The sequence below is a fragment of the Gymnodraco acuticeps genome, unplaced genomic scaffold (genome assembly GCF_902827175.1).
Source record: "Gymnodraco acuticeps unplaced genomic scaffold, fGymAcu1.1, whole genome shotgun sequence".
In the NCBI taxonomy this organism is placed as follows: Eukaryota; Metazoa; Chordata; class Actinopteri; order Perciformes; family Bathydraconidae; genus Gymnodraco; species Gymnodraco acuticeps.
In genome coordinates, this window is record NW_022989800.1 from 3,247,457 (window position 1) to 3,265,087 (window position 17,631).

Here is a 17,631-nt window from a genome sequence, read left to right on the forward strand (position 1 = left end):
GTGGTCACTGTACATTCATAATGTTCATTGTCTCGTCTACTCAGAGCCACAATTTGGACTTTTCATCTGTAAATATTCATCAGAGTCCCCCTCTGATGTATGCCCTGTGCTTCTGTAAAAACAGTGCACTGTTTTCCATCCAACATATCATTTTCCAATGAGCTGAAAAGCACCTCCACTATTCATGAGATTTGGGAAAGCATTCTGTTTCTGACAGAGGACCAGACGCCTCACTTCTTGTGTCTTACAAAAAACTACGAGAGGGACTCAGTGAAAGGAGGGATCAAAGAGACGGTGTGCTAATGTTGAAGTGAATGTAGTGCATTAGTGGAGAGCGAGGCAGTAGGCTTGTTGTCAAATGTAAATCCTTTTGAACTGTTTTGTTTACAGTTAAAAACAAAAAGTATTGTACTTAGAAAAAAGTATTGTACTTACTATGCTGTGGTTCTCATGACTGTTGTCTTCCAAGGTGCAAGTGGTACAGCTAAAAGCAAAAACAAAAATGTGTCAGAAGCAGTTTATAAAACAATGTGTGTAATGCTTTGTGAACAACACTTGCTGAGTCTATTTTTATAGAGGCCAGGGCATAGATTTATTTATTTGTGTATGCTTTAGCATCACTGAGTACTTTTAAGGTCAAGTTACAGCAATGATTTACTATGAGAAAATGCAGAATATTTTTATTTTTGTATACATTTCATGTAATAAATAAGTTATCCTCTCTTACTTTACCTCCTACAAATAATTAAATAATTATTGTGAACAAAAGTTATTTGTCCTACAACCTCGTCCTTACATTTATGATTATAAGGGTGTGATGATTCAAAGTAACATTTTGCTGCTCTCTGGTGGATATTTGCAGTTGTTCTGCACTGAGGAGCCTTAACAGTATTTCAAGTTTGAGGCCAATTTCAAAGGAAAAAAGGTTAAAATAATGGAAGTAATTTGTTGTTCACAAAATATCTCCAACTTTGGCCCAAACAAATATGTACAATTGTCTACAATTTGCAACAAAACTTCTTTCAAATGGCTTACTGATTCAAACTGACCAGTTGATCCAGTGAAATTATCATACTCTTCACAATTTTTAAACATTCTTTCAAAGTTTGAGCCATCATGCTAAATGATCCATTAAATTACCAAAATGTGTTTGTTGCGGGGTACTTTTTTATTGGGGCATGGATGTTATTTGTGGAAAATGGAAACATCTAAACATGTTGTCAATTTGGTTTCAGACAATGATGTGATGATGATGAACATGTTTTTTATTTTTATTTTTTGGTGGCATTGGCCTATTTAATGGCCTTATACTAGGTTTTGAAGCATGAATAAAATGTTTTGAAAGCGATTGAAAATCATAACAACAACATGTCACAAAAAACATGAGAGATCAGTAACTCGTGAACAAATCGTTGTTAAAACACAAACGAAGTATGACAGACAACAACGAGGTAGACAACAAGCAACAAACTGATTTGTGTATAAACAAGACAAGGCAACACGGGCCGTCATCTGAGCTGAGAAATGTACATTGGTCTATGCAGCCTGAGAGTGGGCAGGGACCGTCTCCAAAGTGCAACGACGGAAAAAAAAGGTTAGTACAAAAATATTCAATAACTTCCCTGTGTATTTCCTTGCTGTTTTTGTTTATAGTAAATGTATTCGTATTAAGTGTTATTATTTAAGTTATTGAAAGTTGTTTTTTATGCTTTATTTTTGAAGGCATCTTTGGGCACTGGGTGATTTGAGCACCTGATGTAATTGCATATATTGCTAACAGGTGGTGGTGGGATTAGAGTGCCAGTAGGCATATGTTTTTTTTACCACAGGTAAAGCACAAGGAGGCCTTAGGAGAGGCACAGGGAATGTAGGAAACCTGTTTATTGTATTTTGTTCATATTGTAAATGGAAATAAATGCACAAACGGATAATCTTGTCTGGACTTGGATCATTCCCATGAGTACGATTAGCTATCTGTTGCCTCAGCGACAGTTTTACTTTTGAGTTCATTTTCTGTTTTGTTTTTGCATGATTTTGACTGCTACAGTCTCCTTGTTATAGCAGAACACTTCCCTTTTTTATATTGCCGGATCATTTTTCTTGTGTAGGCCTACAATATTAATAATTTCATTCTGGTATAACTAAAGTTATACACTGTAGTTAAAACAACTACAGTGCGTGACACCATGAAACTAGAGTGTAGTTATACCAAAATGAGTTCACACACACTACTGTAACTTTACTACATCAACAGTTTGGAGAACTTACATTTGAATCAATTTGGTGAAGTGCTTTGTGTAAATAATCAATAACTTCACAAGTGTATCAATATAGCCCAATTAAACATGTAGAAAATTAAAGTGATTTACTACAAATGTAAATCTTTAAGGTTTAGTGGCACGTAAAAACATTATACATTTAAAAGCCAAGAGAATACAAACAACAGGCCAAAGCAGAATTGGACATGTATAGAGTGCAGAGTAAGATATGAATATATATATATATACACTAATGTGTGAAGTTATTTTGGTATTATTACACAATAACAGTAAAATGTTTAACTACAGTATGTCTGTTAATCCTTACTGATCAAGGTGTCTTTACGTTTTGGATTTTTTAGAAAGTTGCACATGTTCACAGAAGTTATTTGATCTGTGCCAATCCTTTGAAATACCTACAAAAAATGTGCATCATCCATATTGATTAGTGAGAAGTAGTAGTCCCCTGAAACTCATCTAACATTAAGCAGGGCCTTCGATGTTTTGAGCAAAGTTTTTTTTTTTTTTTACTTCCCAGCTGTCTAGAAAAGCAGTTGCCAAATCTGTGCAATATTGTGAAGAAAAATGAGTTAAAGTGAAGTCCCTAACACCTTTGAAGGAACTCACTACAGGGCCATGCCAAGGAAAACTGGGGCTCCAATACTGCTTCCTGTGTTTTGTTATTGTTTTCTGCTGAAGGTGAGTGTCTGCACAGAGCTGCTCATGCACATCATAGAAAGATACCTGCTATGGAGAGTTTGAAATGTTTTTCGCTAAGAGACAATGAAATTGTTTGTCACGGCATTAGATGAAACCGAGCTTGAAAAACAATACAAAAGAATGAAGAGGGTTAGGGGAGAAGTGAGAAGTCTCCTGTGATATTCTGAATAAACACACTCGAGTTAGCGCATGCAAATTCATGATGAAACAGGGACTACAGAGTATTTGCATGATTAGAATATTAATATAAGCATAATAGCCCATTTTCATTGAATACGCTTTGACATTTTACAGTACAGGTGTTGATTAACATTAAAGATGGCTGGATTTCATGTAGCTGCTTATGGCTGTTATGTTATGTCTGATATGGTTTTTCATTTTTATGGCTGGGTTTCACAGTCAGTGGCCGGGCAGACACAGTCAGATGGAACCGGAAAAGGTGTTGTTTCTAAGACAGCTTCAACAATGAACCATGAGAATTACCTTTGCAAACCATTCTGATACGCAAAGACACAGTGGGAGTGTGTCGTGTAGCACGGCTGAGGCTTGGGGGGACTGGGATTTCAGAAAGGCAAGGCAAGGCAAGGCAAGTTTATTTATATAGCACTTTTCAACACAAGGCAATTCAAAGTGCTTTACAAAAAATGAAAGAGATTAAGAAAATGGCATTTAAAATCAGTCATTAAAAAGAAAAAAGAAAAGTCATACTAAACCTTATACTTTAGTCTCCAAAGCCCTTAATTGTCTGGAAAGTCGTATTCTCCCTACTCGTTCAGTGATGAATATAATTTAAAAATATATGTGCAGCATTAAAATATTGGATAAGGACTTAGCAAAAGGGAAATAAAACACTCCGAGCACTCTTCAATGTCCAACATTTGAAAGCTTTCTCTGCTATGACAATCTCGGAACAGTGATAAAACGTACGTCAAACGCTCTAATAAGCCTCTACCTGGCAAGATAGAAAAACTATTTTTTTTGTTTTATTGTTCATTTTACATCAGTCGATGGGCTTATTTTTTACATTGAAGACACATCAAAACACATGTAATTAACGTTAAATCTGCATTTTAAGGTTAACTGCACCTGTATTCGTCATGCCTGCTGTAAGTAATTCACATTTTAAGCATGAAGGGCAGTTCCGTGATACTGTGTCTTTAAAACAACGATGCCTGACACCATGCAGCGTGGAGAGCAATACATCTAGGTTGTTTTTTTGACAGACTTAGTAGTGATAACAGATGGCAGATCGGGTTCTCATAAATAACAAGGAGCACAGTAGACCCTGGCTTGTTTCTCTTAGTCATATTAAAATGAAATTACTTGGAGCAGTCTGGCATGAAAGGAGAAGGGGTTATTTGCTCAGAAGAGAGGAGACGCACAAGGCAAGATATCAGTCTGTTTGATTTTCATCCTGTTTCTCTTTCGCTTTTACTTAATTACACATACCCAGGGACCTTAGAGATACCCTGCGTTCAGAGTGACTAACTTCTGTTAAGCCTTTTATTCGAGGTTCAATTCATTTTATTCAAACATGATATTGTTTCTATGTGTTTAGCTCTTTATTTGACCTTATTTATCTTTCCCCATTTGTTTATAAGATCTTAAAATATGTTTGTTGTCTTTATCACACAGTCAAATGCAAATCAGATCAATTATTATTGATACGTCCACTTTTAACTGATTACATTCTACCACAATCTCCAGCAGCCAAATATCGTCCTGCAGTTAAACTTTAAAATAGTTCTCCTCCCCCCTGCAGTCAGCTGTGATTTCAGGCAATCATTTCTAAAGTCCAAGTGCAGAAAGTGTCAGACATTACTGCACACAGATAAAATCTCAGAACTTCAGAAGCAACTAGGCTCTGGTGACCGGCTAAAGTTTTTGACACTCATCCGTGACCTTTAACAAAGAGAGCTACACTCACTGAAGTGAGAAAGGATTTACTTGAGTTTTAATTAAATAAACTTTTTTCTCCCCTAACAGCTCTTGCCAGGACACAATCTGCAGTGAATAACCAAATGTGAGATGAAGAGACAATGGCCCGATGGTAAGCTCTTTCCCTCCAAATATTGTTTCCTTTTCACCCCAGCCTCTTAGAAATAACAAAATATCTTCTCATTACTGGAATGTTACATTTGTTCTGCCTGGTACAGGGAAGAATTATGCATTTGGACTGAAAATGACCAACATTCACAACCACCGAGATGATGGACCTATGATATTGTGAATATATTGTTCCAAAGTGTTTACATTTGTAATACTCTCTCTGATAAGATTGTGTTATTAGACGTCCTCTGCTAAGTTGGAGTTGCACTGACATCACTAAACAACATTACGATTAATAAATTGTCAATTTAAATGATAATGGCGTACTTTATCCATGCCTTGCAGATGAAGCAAAAAGAAAACGGGAAGATCAGGAATTATGTTTAAAACAACTTTTGGTTTTGCTGTCCTTAACACATTGTATCTATATTGTGTTTTTTGCCTGTATTATGTTGTATTGCAAGAGCGTTTATTGTCAGACAATAAATGAAATACATTGTCAGTGAATCTTTATGCTCAGTGGAAAAATTGAAGAGAAACATTTCGAGGAGCAAGAAATGATGTTGATATGGAACAAACAACGTTCCCTTTGAACATAAGGCAGCAATTACATGTGTACCCATAATGTGATTCAGGAAACAATTTCACAGCATTTGTTGTATCTTCTATAGGAGACAGAGAAGGGTTAGTCAAGGAGATGTCAATCAGGACTGGTCACTCACACCTACGCTGTCATTGGAGGCAGTCGCAATTTCTACAGGCTCGCACTTACCTGTTAGCATCTGGCATCTGTTAGCATCTAGCAGAATCTAGCTCTCCTGCTTACAAACTTTTAGCCATCCCTGCTTATACAAGTAGTAGTTTTAGTTGTCTGCGAACTGTGGAGGCCTACTCCCACCTGTCGAGTCGCGAAGAGACGGAGCGGCTCCACCTGTTTGCTGCCTGCGATCTGCGATCTACGGAGGCCTGCTCCCACCTGTAGAATACGGCTGTACTGGAGAGGTTTTTACCCCGGAGTCGTCGCGGAGAGACGGAGTGGATCCACGCTTCGGGCTTGGCCTGCTTCCACCGGGCGTGTGCTGCTGTGCGGAGGAGGATTTTACCACCGCTGGGGCCTGCTTTCCACCTGTCCTGGTTCTGCTGTTGCAGAGGCCTGCTTTCACCCCGGGGATACCACGGGGGGACCGGAGCACTTCCACGCTGCTGTTTTCGCCTGTCCTTTGCTGCTGTGCTGATTTTGCTCCAGGAACATCGCGGATACGGTGTGCTGGTCTGGGAAAATGGCCCATATCGGGATTCTGCTGTGCCTGTTAACTGTTTTGAACTATGAGAAGATCTCTACTAGTCATTCTGAGAAGACTACTGGATTCAGGTCTGTTCTGCCACCCGCAGTGGGCATCCCCTGCAAAGGTTCGGATGTGTTGCTCAAACAATTACCGGTATTGTTGTTTCTACGGTAACACGCTTGATTTTTAAATGTATCGATTTGTTAGATTTGAACGTAATCTATGAAATATTTTAGATTAAAAAAAATATATATTATTTGTTGAAAAAAAAAAAAATGATATGATAATTTAAATTAATGAAACTTTTCACGGACCCCCTGGCAGAGTGCCACGGACCCCACTTTGAGAACCACTGTGTTAGGTAAACTAGATTTTGTCCGTATCTGGGCAAAATCGACTGACGCTGACGTCATTGTCTTATCAGAAACATGGCCAAACAAATCTATTTTGGCCTCTGACATTGCCTTAAATGGTTTTAATGTGTATCGTACCGACCGGCCTAATAAAGGTGGTGGCGTTGCCATTTATGTTAAGAATAAGTTCAGTGTAACCACATTAGTTTCCAAATCGATCAGTAAGCAATTTGAATTGTTAGCCATAAATATAGAAGTGGCAAAGGGTCAACAGGTCATGGTAGTGAGTTGTTACAGACCCCCCTCAGCTGTCAAAGACTCCTTGTCTTCACTAGCAAATCTTTTATCACAACTAGACTACAAGGAAATAGTGCTACTTGGAGATTTTAACTGGGACTGGTTAACTGCAGTGTCAGAGGATTTTAAAAACCTTTGTATCTCTTTAAATGTTACTCAGATTGTTGACAGTCCTACTCGCCCAAATATTAAGTCCCCTAATAAATCCTCCCTAATTGATTTCATTTTAACTAATGTTCCCCATAAATATTCATCTGTGGGAGTATTTGCAAATGATCTGAGCGATCACTGTGTTGTAGCCACAATTAGGGACACTAAGGTCCAAAAGGTTAAACCTCGCATTATCATTAAGAGAGACAAAAAACATTTTGTGGAGCAGGGTTTTGTACATGATCTGTTTGATTTCGATTTGGGTCAAATCGATCTGTGTGCTGATGTAGAAACCGCATGGTCTTATTTTTATCTTGGTTTTATGGAGATCATTGATAGACATGCACCCCTGCGTAAATTTAGAGTAAAGGGACGAGACAATCCTTGGTTTCCTGCTGAGCTGTCTAGTCTCCTTCATGAGAGAAACAAGGCCTGGGTAAAGGCTAGGCAATCAGGCTCAGAGGTAGAGTGGCTGCGTTTTAGGCAGCTAAGGAATAGCTTCACTTCAAATGTCAAAAGTGCAAAGTCGAAGTACTATTTGTCAGTTACCACAGAAAACCTAAATAATCCTAGGAAATTTTGGAAAGCAATAAAATCGATATCCACCAGTGAGATCCGTAATGAGCTACCTCCGTGCCTTACCACAGCATCTGGCACTATATCGGACAGGGCCACTATGTTAAATTGCTTTAATGAGCATTTTGTGTCCTGTGGTTCTATGTTTGATTCTGTGACTAACTCTGCTTCTGTGAACACCCCAATCCGTGACTCTGAACAATGTGGTCTGGGAAACCCTTTCAGTTTTACTCCTTTTACTGTCAATGTTGTTCATGAAGCCTTATCTAAGCTAGATCCTAAGAAACCGGCTGGCCCGGACAACGTAGAACCTTTCTTTTTAAAGATAGCTGCAGATTTTATTGCTCTTCCTCTTACTACTCTTTTTAACCTCTCCCTCAGCACAAATGCAATTCCAAAAGTATGGAAGTCAGCTTATGTCTTGCCTTTACTAAAAGGAGGGGAGGCAACTATTTTAAATAACTATAGGCCAATCTCTAAATTGTCAGTTCTGGCGAAGGTGCTCGAACGCCTAGTGAGTGAACAGGTAGGAGTTTTTATGTAAAAATGATATCCTGTCTAAACATCAGTCAGGCTTCAGAAAGCAACATAGCACCATCACTGCCACAATGAAAGTGGTGAATGACATTACGAGTATTTTAGACAATAAGCAGAGTTGTGCAGCTCTATTTATTGACCTTTCCAAAGCGTTTGATACCGTCGATCATCGCATCTTAAAGCAGAGGCTACTCAGTATCGGCATATCCAGCCATGCAGTGGGTTGGTTTGTGAACTACCTCTCTGAAAGGTCCCAATGTGTTCACTTTGATGGGCTGTCTTCTGAGTGGTTAAACATTGCCAATGGTGTTCCTCAAGGTTCTGTTTTAGGTCCACGTTTATTCTCCATATATATATCAACAGTTTAGGTGAAAATGTGGATGAAGCTACTTTACATTTTTATGCTGATGATACCGTGATGTATTGTGCAGGTCCCTCCATTAAGAAGGCTGGTGTTAAATTACAGGCTGTTTTTAACATTATTCAGACTCAGCTTGCTGAACTTAAGCTGTTTTTAAATGTTGATAAAACCAAGGTAATGCTATTTTCAAAAGCTAAAAAGACACCAGAGCCTGTTTTGGATATTGTTACTATCCAAGGACAAGTACTTGAAGTGGTTACCAGTTATAAATACCTAGGTATCTGGCTTGATGATTGTCTTACTTGTAAACTTCATGTCATTAATCTGCTTAAAAAGCTGAGGGTTAGACTAGGTTTCTTTTTCAGAAACAAGTCCTGTTTCTCTTTTGAAGCCAGGAAAAGGCTAGTCACTGTGACCTTTTTACCTGTGCTGGACTATGGTGATTTGATCTATATGAATGCACCTGCCCATTGCCTGGAAAAGTTAGATGCCGCCTATCACAGTGCCCTGAGATTTGTTACTAACTGTAAAGCACTTACTCATCACTGTACCCTGTATGCCAAGGCAGGTCTGCCTTCACTAACTGTACGGAGGCTCAGTCATTGGTACATGTTCATTTACAAAGCCATGTTGGGTAAACTACCTTTTTATATCTGCTCTCTGATCTCTCGACGAATTGAAAGTACATATTTCCTGAGATCTCATGATGTTTTATTAAATCTGCCAAGTGCTAGGACTGTCTTAGGGAAGAAAGCTTTTAGTTGTGCAGCTCCACTAAATTGGAACAGTCTGCAAACATGTTTAAAACTGAGCACTTTGGTTCCCCTGCATCATTTTAAAACTCAGCTGGGTGACATGCTGTTTGATACTCATGGTACCTGTCCCTGTAAATAGAGTTTGTAAACTGTACCCTGTACATTATGTTGTATGTCATCCTTATTGTTGTTCTGTTGTTTTTATGTTACACGTGTAACTGATGTCCTGCAGGTCACCCTTGAAAAATAGATCTTTTGATCTCAAGGGGCTTTCACCTGGTTAAATAAAGGCTACAAACACCGCACATTAAGTGGAAACACCTGAATGGTTGGACAATAACTGTGTAGAGTTTTGAAAGGGATAAAGTAATACTGGTACAGTCAAAGGCACTCACGTCGAGCTGAGTACAAGAGTGAAAAGTGTCAGGGTATAAAGGCCAGGCTGTACATCTGCATGACTTTGGACTAGGATATTACCAGTCAGCTGGTAGTAAAGCAACTGGTGAATGAGCCAATAACAGTGAAGCAGCTGATTCTGGTTAGTTTAACATCACATTGCAATTATGCGGGCACAAGTTTTGTGTTGACATCATATATGTAAGCTGCATTCCCTATACATGTCACTAATTGGAATGAAATCAGTCCATATTTTCTCATCATATTGAGAAAGCAGAACATTTTGTTTTCTTGCACTGTTGTGTCCGGTTCTGACTGACAACAATTGTTTCTGCCTAACCATCAAATCACATTTTGTGGCCAGGCCTGAATTGATGCTTACTGCGGGGCTTATCTTGCTGGGACTTTACTTGGGTCTTAAAAAGATGCAGCATTTATTTATAGACAATCTGAAACATTTTATAACTTCACACTGGCCTGCCAGAATTTCCTGTAACCGGTCCAAGAGTCCAACCATCCCAAAAAATGTCACACTAGAAAAAGACGTGGTGCAATTTGATCCTGAATGAGACTACCTTTTTTCATTGTGCCAAGGTTAAGCTGTTGAGTTCTGGAAGTGATCCAGGAATGTTACACACCTGTAATGTGAGTTTGGACACAACAGAAAAGTCGGAAAGTCTGAGCCATTCAAGGTCAATGTGAAAGGGACTTTATGCTTTTTTAGCATTCAGCTATTATTAATGTTTTTGAATTCACCAGTACTTTTCCTAATACTTGTCAACGTTTCGGCCAGAAAAAGGTATTTTAGACGGTACATTTACTCCATGAAAAAATAGCAACATGTTTGTGCAAATGATGTGACAATAGGTAATTTCCCTATGCTTCCTGTGTACAGGATCAATAGTGTGGTTTCAATGTTTACTGTAATACATGTTTACTGTATATTTGGTTGTGACAACAAGTCCCATAGAGAGTAGCAGCTTAGGTGAAATGGCCATGGAGTCAGGGAGAAAGTTGTTGTGGAATCACCAGCTAATAGGAGTCTGTGTACTCCACAACAAAGTGCAGACCTGGGTAAATCAATACATACCATACCCATGAAGATGGTTCATCTCAGGGTTAAATCAATACATTTTCTCTTGTCGTTGTTTCGAGAAAGTATTTTGGATCCACTCCTTAATCCCAATGATTTTTTGCTTTAGGTGTTTACGAGATTGATCAATGACAAGATTCTCATTCCAAGCAATTATTGGCTTATTATCACTATCGAATTATAAGCAGAGAGGGTAAAGTAGTTCACAGAGTCACGCTCTGTGTGTGGGCTTACAGGAGGCATGCTGTGTATCAAGTCTACCTGTAAATAGCTGGTTGGAAATAAATAAATTACTGGCTAATCTGTTACATATGCACACAAATAAGGTCTGAAATGTAATGTTATTTCTGCTCTGATTCATAGTCTCTCAATTCCTCTCGGAGAGGCAATTTATCCACCCTGAAATAAAGCCTGTTCTATCCAAGAACTAGCATTACAATAAGGCAAAAACAAATAACACTGTGACAGAGTTACAAATCACATAAAACCACAGTGGGCCCTGAACAGACAGAAAGAGCAGCATGAATATTCCTATTCTTGTCGCAGTTTAATATTTCATCGCTGCATGTCATTGTCTATGGCAGAACTAATTGCTGACATTAATTACTTATTTCACTAATGGCATTTGCACTGATAAGTGTGGTGATCGGATTAGTCCAGCTGTATTATGCTTAAAGACCCAGCAAAATCTTGAGTATATACAAATGTGGGACAGTGATGGTGGAAGAAGTATTCAGTTCTTCGGCGTCATTATGTACTTGAAGTAAAAGTACTTATTATGCACAATGTCTTCTTTAAGAGTCATGTATATAATTAGTAAATCAGAATTATTTATACAATAATATGTGCATCCATTTACTTGTGCAGCTAAAATGGGGGCTAATTGTAATCGCTTGTGGATGCATTCAAAATAATAAATAACCCAAAAGGCAATAATAGGAAACCCTTATTTCAGAGGGAGATCAAATGTTTTATTTCCTGAAATATTGCAGATTGTATTTTGTATTACTGACCAGACACATGGGTAAGAACACAAATCTATTGTAAGATTTTGAATGTGATTTCCTTGTATCCTTGGTGATTCATAATACAGTGTTTGCATGTACAGTATCTCTTATAGTTGCTTTGGCAGCAATGGCTGAAACTGGGTAAGTGTTTTGCATGTTTTGAAAGATGTACATTTATGCGTATATCCACAACCCCTGCAGTTTGTTCCCTTCTCCGGGCAATCAAAGCAATTCAAATGTTCAGCAATTGGTTGTGAAATCAAACAATACAAACCTTTGTAAAGCATATAATTGGCAGGCTATGCTTTAATCATAATGCATTAAAAACATGGGATATATGTCAATAACTCCTATAGTTTAGAGCAGTGCTTCTCAAACTTTTTTCAGTAATGTACCCCCTTTGAAACATTTTCTCAGCCAAGTACCCCTTGACCAACCCCAAACATTTTTGATAGAAAAAGCCTATATACATAATTACAATATAGTGATGTTCCATCAGTGTGTTATTTATTAACTCCTTCATGCTTGAACAAACTAAGGATATTTTCATCTTTATGCATGGCACATTTTTTTAAAACAGATTTTTAACAAACCAATGAACAAAATGATAAATACAATACACAAATATTATAATAAAATCCACTGTGGTGCCTGACCCCATGCATATACAAGAAAACGGCATTACATTAGCAGTCTCTAATGTAGTGACCACCATGCATGAAAGGGTTGAAAAAAAAAACGCTGTAACAAAAAATGTGCAAGCGTGGTTCCGGGCTAGAGCCTGATTGAGCTCTGGTTCTTCCTGTTTCCACCGCAGCGGAGCCGGCTCTCAGTATCGAAAACCGGTTCTTAGCTGGCCCCACTCGGCTGCCCGGCAAGTACCAATACTTCACGCGTACGTCGGAGGGGGGCGAGATTAACTTGAGCAATAATAGCATTTAATGGCGAGTACGGCAAATAAAAGTTGCAACAAGCAGTAGCGCTGAGCAAAGTGACTATGTGACCACACACACTTGAGAAGAACCAGTTAAGCACCAGAAAAGCACAAGAACGGATCTTGACCCTTGGTGGTTCTAGTAATATTTTATATACAATTGTGTTTTCTATTTAACTTATTGTACTATGAATATTTTTGTAATCATGCATGGTATTTTTTTAATTAACCTTTTTTTACCCCCTGCAGTACCCCCTGCAGTACCCCAACGTACCCCTGGGGGTTCGCGACTCTACCCCAAGCCCCCAGGAAGTGCGCCGGACTCGAGAAGGGTCCAGCTGCAGCTGCAGCCGGTGGAGGTTGAACCTGTAGGACCCGCTGCGCCGCGGCTCGAAGCGTCCCAGAAGCTCCTCGCCGCAAGGAATTTCTAAAAGATAGGTTGAATCTTATTTTTGACGCGGCGCAGCGCAGCGGGTCTGGTGGAATACTGCGAGGCTGCACACACAACGCTCTGCTTCCGCAACGTTTTGAAACGCGCCTGGTGGGTTATGACGCAGGAGGAGGTCGCAGCGCAGACGCAGCGCAGACGCAGCGCAGACGCTTCCGGTGGGATCAGGGGGACTAATATGTAAATGTGTATGCTAGCTGAGCGAGCATGTCCAGCTAAGAGCTAAGATATTATGTATATATTTTAGCTTGACAGATGGAACAATGCATGTAGCCTACTCTTTTTTTACAATTTTTACAAGAATCTGATTTTGTGTAAGTTTTAAATATTCATTGAAGATGTCTTTGACATTTGAATGTTTATTTATTTAAAACATTTATTAGTTGCTATACTGTAGACATGTAGGCCTACATATGTATAATTATATTATTATTTTAAGTGTGGTTTAAAGTAAACTTATATAAAGTTATTGAGTCGAGCCAAGTAACCCATGGATGCAATCAGGACAGAGCCTCTGTTTTTAGATGGGGTTTGTGTGCATGCTGTAGGCCTGACGTTTAAAATAAATGATCAAATCTTATCTGTTAAGAGGAATGTTTCATTTAAAAGGTTTTCAAGCCTCTAAAACATAGGTGTAAATAGTACAGGTTTTATTGAAACGGGAACCTTAATTCAAAGTACAGTATACAAATCATCAAATAATTCTGTGAGAGGTCAAGTATATAGATACTAGAATATAATGTTAAATGTCAGGTTCCTCAGAAATGTTAGGGGACACATTTTGACATTGTGCACAGCAGGTGCAGACCTCCGTACAGGGAAGGCCAACAGAGAGGCACTGGCACTTTCCACTCTCTCCACACTTTGCATCTTTGCAATACAAGTGAGTGTAATGTCTCTCACTTCTGTAGGTGCTGGGGTTTTTGTAAATAGAACTGGTTGAATGGCCCCATCTCTGACAATCCACCCCTTGCCAATAGGACTCCATAACAAGGGTTTGGGTTCGGGCTGTGACACCATATCACCGTCTGAAACATTGCTCTTTACATGTTGTTGAAATGCATCCTCTGTTGGCGGCAGATTTTCCGAGGCTGCATCTGTTGTTGATGCAATTATGAACCTCAGTTCATCCAAGTTTGTGCACATCAGTCCAATTTCCTTTTTCTTTTTTCCATATAGCAGAAGCGCAAATTCTCTTGCGACTGGCAAAGACTCTTCCAAGCTGGCAGAGAGTCCAAAATGGGCCAGATCTTTGAGCTCGCTGAGATGAGAAGCGAAAGAACGAGCAAGACCCATTGCTGGTATGATAACAACCTGGTACTAAGCACACAGGCATCTTGTTAAAGTTATCTTATCTTAGCCATCTCTTATATTTAGTGGAGGAAAACAATTATGACATCAGTTATGATATCACTTACTCTGGGATTTGTAATCTTTCTAGTTGTGTATTTTTCACAGTCTTATATTTCAACAGTTGTACGACAAACTGTGACTTTTTTTACATGGAAATGATTTTTTAATATTGACAAACATCATATGTGTAATTCGTGGATCAATTCAAACGGGATCGAAAGATACGTTTTCTATCCCCATTGACTTCAATACATAATTTTTCCGAAATGGGTCTGAAGTAGATGGGCGGGACTTCGCCACTCTATAGTAAAAGTTGGGCCATTTTATCATCATGCGCCAATGAGCAACTCTCATAGGAATGAATGAGGCCCCGCCTCCCACGCTGTATCCAGTTCTTATTATACATCCATGGCGTACCCCCATGTGAGAATTACTGGTCTATATATACAGTCTATGGTTTAGACTGAGTAGCTTCAACAGGAATGACGCAGGAATGACGCAAAAAAAGAAGTACTTCTTTATAAAGAAGTGTTGATAGTTTATGTCACCTCAAAATGTAATAGGCAGGGTCTTTTAATGTTACTGTCACCTATTTATTTCTACAGTTTGAAAAAAAAAGTTAAATTTAGAAGAAGTCCTGAAGATGAAGATGAAGATGCAGAAATTGAAGACGTGATCCAGAAAATTAGTAAATAGTACAGAAGTTCAAACATCCCTGAGAGGATATCCGGAAAACACCTCGCTGATTCACCCCCTGATTCATTTTTTTCTCCTAACAGCTGAAAGCCAACAAAAATTGGTCCATCGTGAACTGAGTAGGAACCAATCAGGGCCAAGATGACTTAAATGTCAAGACCTCTCCTGGCTTTTTTGTCTTATTCCTGCCAATCATTCAGCTCGAGTGTTGGATCCAGAGAAAAATCTTTCCACTGATTTTTTCACAATTGATAAGAACTCAATTTAAAATTTGACAGCTGACATTTTAATCTCAACACGGTCAGTCCGCTGTTCTGTTCCTCATCATGAATGAAAACACCTTGTCTTAATACAGGCTATCAAGGTTGTGGTGAGACTAAAGGAAGAATGATTATATTTTAGCAGAACAGGTCACAGCTTTCATTCTTTTTTTTATAGATGTTGTTAGAGAATAATTCTGTCTTACTCCTAGGAGTCTAACCTTTTCTGTGTGTTGACGTTTATGACCAACCCTGAGTCTGTTATCTGTCTTAAGGAATGGGAGACTTCAGCTATTGTTGATATTACCAGTTTTATGACCGGGCAACTATCGGTCACAGAGGGTTTTATGACTGTGAGAACGCTGGCTTCTAAACACCACAGACAGGTGATTCAGTGTCTCCAGATGTTGGGGCTATCTCCAGTGCCCCAATATGTTGATTAACTCTCTGTTTACTAGTTAAAAGGTCTATCGAGAGAGAGACTGGGCAGAATTGATGTGGCAACCCACCCGTGCAGTCAGAACTTCTGGCTGCTGTGACTTGTGATGTGAAATTCTACGGCCGATACATGTAATAAAACACCAGTGTTTGACATCAAAGCTCCAACTCTCCTCGTGTCTCCCTGAGTCCTGACTCTCCATTGCTGCAGAAGTTTCCTTTACAGATGTGACATGAAAATTTGGAGATATAAGTGTCAAAATATGTTACTGCATCAGAATTTGTAAGCAAGCTCAAAACCTGTTGAGAGCCACAGTACCTGTGTGCGGTATAGATCAGTTTGAAAAAAGTGCAGGGATTCTGAGGTAATTATTCAGCCAAAAATAATAATTCTGCCCAGAATTTGTTTTAATAATGGTCATCAGGAAGTTAACCTAGGCCTAAAGCAGTGCAATTCCAGTGAAATGGTCTATTGATTTCTCATTACTTTTTTCTTTGGGTGCAGGAATGTTACTCACAGACAATGATTATAATAGAGATTATGCCAAACTAAATGGTATTGAACACTCTGGCTGTTGTGCAGCTCAATATGAGCCTACTTTAAAGCTTCAGTGGCTCACAGGATTATTCTTTTAGCTGTGATTCCCAACCTTTTAAATTGTAATGACTTAATGTAAAGCAATGTAGATGTAATGTTTCTAAAAGCCTATAAAACCATACACTGTTTATAACAAGTGAGAAATATATTTCATAAAAAGTACGTTTTAACCCTACTTTGTGACTTTGTTATTTATTTTACCTATCATTTTAGGTGGGTGATAAAAATGTAGTTGAGTGGTAAGCATTGTACCATAGTACATGGTGGAATGCCGGATAGTCGTTGATACAGGATGCCAACTTTTGTGAGAGGAAAAATATGCCCCAGTCCACTTTGGGGAGTAGCTGGAGCGACTCACACAGTTGGCAATTCTAGACTTTTTAGAGACTAATTATAGAAGTCCAAGAATAACACATTCAATTGGTTGCTTTACCCCACATGCCACTCAAATGTACTACAATACCTTTTTTACACATTCCAGCAGATCATTTTTTTCAGATACACGTCTTAGCAACAGATACTGTACAGTGTTCAGCAAAGGAGTTGTGTTTTCACATAGCATTATACAACAGCATCAAACTTTACACCCCCTGCAGGATGTAAAAATGCTGCCCACATACTGATATAACTGTACATAAATCATGACTGAGGGATGTGTTCCAATAAAACCTAACCTAAACTGTAATAAGGAGAGATGCCCAGTGATGCCTAGAACTCAGGGAGAAATGAACCAATCCCATACATAGCATGATGAGTCACTCTGTCACAAAGAATATTCTCAACAGTAGACAATGCAAGCACCCATACCCATTAAGGTGATTAAGAGCATTATATTATGAAGCAGTGAACTTTGATTTATGAGAGCACGATCTATTTGAGAGTTTACCAGTATGTCCTAACCTTACAGTAACTACAACCTCTGGAAATGTGACTCACAGCCTACTGTGAAGCAGAAAACAACTCAAGGAGTAGTTCAAGGAAATAGAATATTAAAATTATACAAAAAACTAAATATAAGAGATGAAAAGGTAAAGCAGCCCTTTCAACAACAAAGAACATATCAGCA